The sequence below is a fragment of the Cherax quadricarinatus genome, chromosome 1 (assembly GCF_038502225.1).
Source record: "Cherax quadricarinatus isolate ZL_2023a chromosome 1, ASM3850222v1, whole genome shotgun sequence".
Classification (NCBI taxonomy): domain Eukaryota; kingdom Metazoa; phylum Arthropoda; class Malacostraca; order Decapoda; family Parastacidae; genus Cherax; species Cherax quadricarinatus.
In genome coordinates, this window is record NC_091292.1 from 25,450,683 (window position 1) to 25,457,872 (window position 7,190).

The 7,190-nt window shown below is 44.9% G+C and overlaps 1 non-coding gene across 1 annotated transcript; it reads right to left on the minus strand.

Annotated features, from left to right (window-relative positions):
* Positions 1-3,978: 3,978 nt before the first annotated feature.
* TRNAL-AAG (transfer RNA leucine (anticodon AAG)) lies at positions 3,979-4,060 on the minus strand. The gene has a single exon. It is a non-coding gene; the product is annotated as a tRNA-Leu (tRNA).
* Positions 4,061-7,190: the final 3,130 nt, after the last annotated feature.

Sequence of the window (7,190 nt, forward strand, 5' to 3'; positions counted from 1 at the left end):
ACGTCTTCACCTTCCTACCTAATAACCCATTCCTCAATTCCTCCTTTTCTAGTTCCTCTTCGCAATGCCTTCGTTGCCCCGCCGTCTCATGCTAGCAAGATTCACTGGCTCTCTCTCAGCTGTGGCAGGTTCCCTGGGTGGGTCCCTTCCCGGGTCTTTGTGAAGTGACCTGGCGTCTTCCTTAGTGTGGAAATTGTAATGTATGTTTTATCTCAGCCGTGGCTCTGTGTGTGTGTGTGTGTGTGTGTGTGCACTCACCTATTTGTACTCACCTATTTGTGGTTGCAGGGGTTGAGTCACAGCTCCTGGCCCCGCCTCTTCGCTGATTGCTACTAGGTCCTCTCTCTCCCTAGTCCATGAGCTCTATTATACCTCGCCTTAAAACTATGTATGGTTCCCGCCTCCACTACGTCATTTTCTAGGCTATTCCACAGCCTGACTACTCTATGACTGAAGAAATACTTCCTAACATCCCTTTGATTCATCTGAGTCTTCAACTTCCAATTGTGACCGCTTGTGTCTGTGTCCCGTCTCTGGAACATCCCGTCTTTGTCCACCTTGTCTATTCCGCGCAGTATTTTATATGTCGTTATTATGTCTCCCCTGACCCTCCTGTCCTCCAGTGTCGTCAGGCCGATTTCCCTCAACCTTTCTTCGTAGGACAATCCCCGTAGCTCTGGGACTAGTCTTGTTGCAAACCTTTGCACTTTCTCTAATTTCTTGACGTGCTTGACTAGGTGTGGATTCCAAACTGGTGCTGCATACTCCAGTATGGGCCTGACGTAAATGGTATACAGAGTCTTAAACGAATCCTTACTGAGGTATCGGAACGCTATCCGTAGGTTTGCCAGGCGCCCGTATGCTGAAGCAGTTATCTGATTGATGTGCGCCTCAGGAGATATGCTCGGTGTTATACTCACCCCCAGATCTTTTTCCTTGAGTGAGGTTTGCAGTCTTTGGCCATCTAAACTATATTGTGTCTGCGGTCTTCTTTGCCCTTCCCCAATCTTCATGACTTTGCATTTGGCAGGGTTAAATTCAAGGAGCCAGTTGCTGGACCAGGCTTGTAGCCTGTCCAGGTCTCTTTGTAGTCCTGCCTGATCCTCATCCGATTTGATTCTTCTCATTAACTTCGGATCATCTGCAAACAAGGACACTTCTGAGTCTATCCCTTCCGTTATGTCGTTCACATATACCAAGAACAGCACAGGTCCTAGGACTGACCTCTGTGGAACCCCGCTTGTCACAGGCGCCCACTCTGACACCTCGTCGCTTACCATGACTCGTTGTTGCCTCCCTGTCAGATATTCTCTGATCCATTGCAGTGCCTTTCCTGTTATGTGTGCCTGATCCTCTAGCTTTTGCAGTAACCTCTTGTGAGGAACTGTGTCGAAGGCCTTCTTGCAGTCCAAAAATATGCAGTCGATCCAGCCCTCTCTCTCTTGCCTTACTTCTGTCACCTTGTCATAAAACTCTAGTAGGTTTGTGACACAGGATTTTCCTTCCCTGAAACCGTGCTGGTTGTCAATTATACACTTGTTTCTTTCCAGGTGCCCCACCACTCTCCTCCTGATGATCTTCTCCATGACCTTGCATACTATACACGTTAGTGATACAGGTCTGTAGTTTAGTGCCTCATGTCTGTCTCCCTTTTTAAAAATTGGGACTACATTTGCCATTTTCCATACCTCAGGGAGTTGCCCAGTTTCAAATGATGTGTTGAAGATCTTTGTTAATGGCTCACACAATATCTCTGCTCCCTCTTTAAGGACCCATGGAGAGATGTTGTCTGGTCCCACCGCCTTTGAGGTGTCAAGTTCGCATAGCAGCTTCTTCACCTCCTCCTTGCTTATATGTACCTCATCCAGCACTTGCTGGTGTGCCCCCTGTTCTGATTTCCTGGAGTCCTACTGGTTTCCACTGTAAATACCTCTTTAAATCTTGTGTTGAGCTCCTGACATACATCTTGGTCGTTTCTTGTGAATTCCCCATCACCCTTCCTCAGTCTGATTACCTGGTCCTTGACTGTTGTTTTCCTCCTGATGTGGCTGTACAACAGCTTCGGGTCAGTGTTAGTTAGTTACCATTTTGTCCTAGGCACATGTCGATTAGACACTAGGCCTGTTGTGTGTATGTAGGTGTGTGTAGGTGTGTGTAGGTGTGTGTGTGTGTGTGTGTGTGTGTGTGTGTGTGTGTGTGTGTGTGTGTATGTGTGTGTGTGTGTGTGTGTGTGTGTGTGTGTGTGTGTACTCATCTATTTGTACTCACCTATTTGTGGTTGCAAGGGTCGAGTCATAGCTCCTGGCCCCGCCTCTTCGCTGATTGCTACTAGGTCCTCTCTCTCCCTGCTCCATGAGCTCTATCATACCTCGCCTTAAAACTATGTATGGTTCCCGCCTCCACTACTTCACTTTCTAGGCTATTCCACGGCTTGACTACTCTATGACTGAAGAAATACTTCCTAACATCCCTTTGATTCACCTGAGTCTTCAACTTCCAATTGTGACCTCTTGTGTCTGTGTCCCATCTCTGGAACTTCCCGTCTTTGTCCACCTCATCTATTCCGCGCAGTATTTTATATGTCGTTATCATGTCTCCCCTGACCCTCCTGGCCTCCAGTGTCGTCAGGCCGATTTGTGTGTGTATGTGTGTGTGTGAATGTGTGTGTGGGTGTGTGTGTGTACGTGTGTGTGGGTGTGTGTGTGTGTGTACTCACCTATTTGTACTCACCTATTTGTGGTTGCAGGGGTCGAGTCTTAGCTCCTGGCCCCGCTTCTTCACCGGTTGCTACTGGGCCCTCTCTCTCCCCGCTCCATGAGCTTTATCAAACCTCGTCTTAAAACTGAGTATGGTTCCTGCCTCCACTACGTCATTTTCTAGGCTATTCCACTGCCTTACAACTCTATGACTGAAGAAATACTTCCTAATATCTCTCTGACTCATTTGTGTCTTCAACTTCCAATTGTGGCCTCTTGTTTCTGTGTCCCCTCCCTGGAACATCCTGTCTTTGTCCACCTTGTCTATTCCACGCAGTATTTTATATGTCGTTATCATGTCTCCCCTGACCCTCCTGTCCTCCAGTGTCGTCAGGCCGATTTCCCTTAATCTTAATGTGTGTGTGTGTGTGTGTGTGTGTGTGTGTGTGTGTGTGTGTGTGTGTGTGTGTGTGTGTGTGTGTGTGTGTGTGTGTGTGTGTGGTGTGTGTGTGGTGTTAGTTACCATTTTGTCCTAGGCACATGTCGATTAGACACTAGGCCTGTTGTATATGAGCATGTGTGTGTGTGTGTGTGTGCTCACCTATTTGTGGTTGCAGGAGCCGAGTCTCAGCTCCTGGCTCCATCTCTTCGCTGGTCCTTACTAGACTCACTCTCTCGGCTTGGAGAGCCTTCTTAAAGCTACGTATTGATCTTGCCTTTAACACTTCATTCTCCATAATGTTCTAAATCCTGACAACTCTATCACTGAAAAATTACTTTCTGACGCCCCTGACTCATTTGTATTTTCAACTTACAGATCCTGTTTCCCATCTCTCAAACAATCTGTCTCGTCCACCATATTAATTGTCAGCATTTCGTTATCATATCGTCCCTATTCTTTTTTCCTCCAGTGTCATCAAGCTAAGGTCCCTTAACTTCGACACTAGTCTCAGTACAAACCTCTACACTTTCTACAGTTTCTTGTCATGCTTGACCAAGAGTAAGTTCTTAACTGGTGCTGCATACATCATTACGAACCTGACGTACACCGTATGCAGTATGCAACTCCTTACATTTTTAAAAGCTAGTCGTGGATTTGCCAGATGCGCATTTGCAGCAGCGGTTATTCGGTTGATGTGCTGCCGAGGCGAAGTGATATGCTCGGTACAATTATTCACCCAAACGCTCTTCCCATGAGTGAGGCTTGTGCGAGCGCACATATGTGATCACCTGTGTGTTGTTGCATGGGTCGAGTCTCAGCTTCTGAACTCTAAAACATTTCTGGCAGCGGTGGGATTCGAACCCACGCCTCCGAAGAGACTGGTGCCTTAAACCAGCGCCTTAGACCGCTCGGCCACGCTACCGTGTACTCACCTACTTGTACTCACCTAGTTGTGGTTGCAGGAGTAGATTCATAGCTCCTGGCCCCGCCTCTTCACTGGTCGCTACTGGGTCATTCTCCCTGAACCAGGAGCTTTATCATACCTCTGCTTGAAGCTATGAATGGATCCTGCCTCCACTACATTGCTTCCCAAACTATTCTACTTCCTGAATACTCTGTGACTGAAGAAATACTTCCTAACATCCCTGTGATTCATCTGTGTTTTCAACTTCCAGCTGTGTTCCCTTGTTGCTGTGTCCCATCTCTGGAACACTTTGTGTCTGTCCACCCTGTCAATTCCTCTCAGTATTTTATATGTCGTTATCACGTCCCCCTATCTCTTCTGTACTCCAGTGTCGTCCGGTCGATTTCCTTTAACCTCTTTTCGTAGGACATACCCCTTAGCTCTAGGACTAGTCTTGTTGTAAACCTTTGCACTTTCTCTAGTTTCTTTACGTGCTTGGCTAGGTGTGGGTTCCAAACTGGTGCCGCATACTCCAATATGGGCCTAATGTACACGGTGTACAGGATCCTGAACGATTCCTTATTAAGATGTCGGAATGCTGTTCTTAGGTTTGCTAGGCGCCCATATGCTGCAGCAGTTATTTGGTTGATGGATGCCTCAGGAGATGTGCCTGGTGTTATACTCACCCCAAGATCTTTTTCCTTTGAGTGAGGTTTGTAGTCTCTGGTCCTCTAGACTGTACTTCGTCTGCAGTCTTCTTGTCAGCATAGTTGCTGATCCCCTTACATGTGTTGTATGCATAGATTAGTTGAGTATCATAGTACCATCCATGTGCTTTATATAGAAGCTCCCTAGGCCTGTGACTGTATGACATCACGGGGTACAGCTTGAGGCAGTGAGACGAGCTGCCTCGCTCTCACTCGATGGATAGACATCCAGCAAGCAGGCCGGCCTGGGCTCCCACCTCTCATCACTGTCTGACAATATATATAGTGTTACCATCGAACAAGGTGTTTACCTTCAACCCTCGTTTCTCCTACCGAACCCCATACGACAATTTGGTGGCAGCGGAGGGCCTGTAATTCTGATGATTACAGCGATTTCTGGAGATAAATTTCTACTGAGCTGGTCGCCATCTTCTGACGCTAGGCCGACCTAGCCAGCCAGCTACCTCAAGCCAGTTACCCCGACCAAGCTTCTACCAGCCTCTACAATATTCACTGGTCAGTCTCCTTGTATTAGTGTTTATCTGCTTATTTACATCACTCCCGAGGGGTTGACCCGAGTTTGCAAAATAAGCCAAGCCAGCAGCCAGTCTGTGGTGAGGGAGTCAGTCAGCCTAGCCTACATCATCCAGCCTTTGCCTGCCAAGCCAGCTTTCCACCCATGCTGTGCTCATCGTTAGAAGCTATCAAACCATTCTGTGTGAAGGGTTAAGCTAAGCAAGCAAGCACCTAACCGAGGTGACTAACCCAGTACTCAAGCAAACCACGTGGGTACAGTCTTCATCGCTTTTTGCTTCAAGCTCCAAGCCATTCTGAGTGCTTTTACATCCCTGTGGTGTTGTGGCATTTCGTGGGCTTGTTTTAAGCCACCCTGGCTTAGAATATTTTCGCGCCAGTGAGGGTGTCCCCAGTGAGGCTTACGCCGTTCGTCCCATAGGCCCACTCACCACGCGGTCTCGCCACTGCCCGGCCTCAGCCGCCTCACTCAGCCACTCACCCACTCACCCAACCACTACCACTGTTTGTAGTCTTACTACGGGTTCTAGCACCATATTTTAAGGACCACATAGGGGGTCAAGAGCTAGAGTGTGTTTTTCGTCAGTGGCGCCATCGTTAAAAGCCTCCTGTGTGAAGTCCATCATTGATGTAAGCGCAAATTCTACGATCACGTGTGGACAGTAGCCAGCCACGAGACGATAGCCTTCATCCTCCAACCTTCCACCATCTACCTAATTCTTCACCAAGTCGTTACAGTGATAATATTTTTCATAGAGACATTTGCGAGTGTTGAGACATTTCTTTTTGTGTTTCCAGTGATTTCTTAGTGACATTCAGTAACTCTTGATTAGACTCAGTGTTTATTATATACTGTTTGCAGTATTTTTTGTCTTCTTAATTCAGTGTTAATTTTCGTGCATAATTTCATGTCTGTTGTGTTGTGCTTCTTTTTTATATACTTGAAGTACCTTAGTGTTTTTTTTCCTTGTTGTGTGCAACACATATGAGCAGTATAGAACTTATGTTTACACTTCAGAATCACCTTGTGTTCTCAGTATTCCAGTGAAGTAATTCAGTAATTTATTACCTTATATTCTGCATCACAACTCAGTGTTGTCTGTTATATTTTTATCCCAGCATTTGTGTATTCTTACCAGTTTATTTAATTTTTCTCTGTGTGTTGAACATTTTTGTGTTAATTCTTTTCATTTAGCCAGTGTCTAATTTGTCTTATCTCCATAAACAATAGTGCCATTGTTTTGTGCAAGCAAGAAAATTATTTTATCAAATTTTTCACACATCAAGTTTCATAGCAAGAAAATTCTAGTATTGTGTTTATATTGATGTGTTGTGTTGTGCATCACTGTAAGTGTTCAAACCCTTTTGTTCTGTGTTTTGCATCTATTATTTTTTGTGTTTCATTGAACAAATTCACTCTTAGTGCAATTTTTAAGTTGTTCATTTAAGGTAAATTATTCTTTGTTCAGTAAGTGTTGCTTAAGTTGCAATTAAGAGTTAAAGTGTTCACTCAGTTCATTCCTTGATATATTTTCTTTCCATGTAAACTGTGCTTTCTTGTGTATGTAATTTTTATTATTGCACATTGACTCACTTTGCAATAATTCTTGTGCAAACATTGTGTTGCCATTAAAATTCTTGCAGAAATTTTGTGTAGGCTGTACAGTACTTTTGATTAGCAATTGTTATTTGCAATATTGCTACAGTTTATTTCAGTGCAGTTTCATATGCTCTTTTCTGTGCATAATATTTTATTCTTGTGTGCCATTTTATTTTATTTTTAGTGAATTGTTTCCCAGTTTTTCTTAATTTTGCACAAACTTTATTGAGTCCATTTTAACATTTTTGATTGATTCATCATTTTATTGTTGAATTTCCCTATTGCACTGAGAGTAAAGACAACTTAC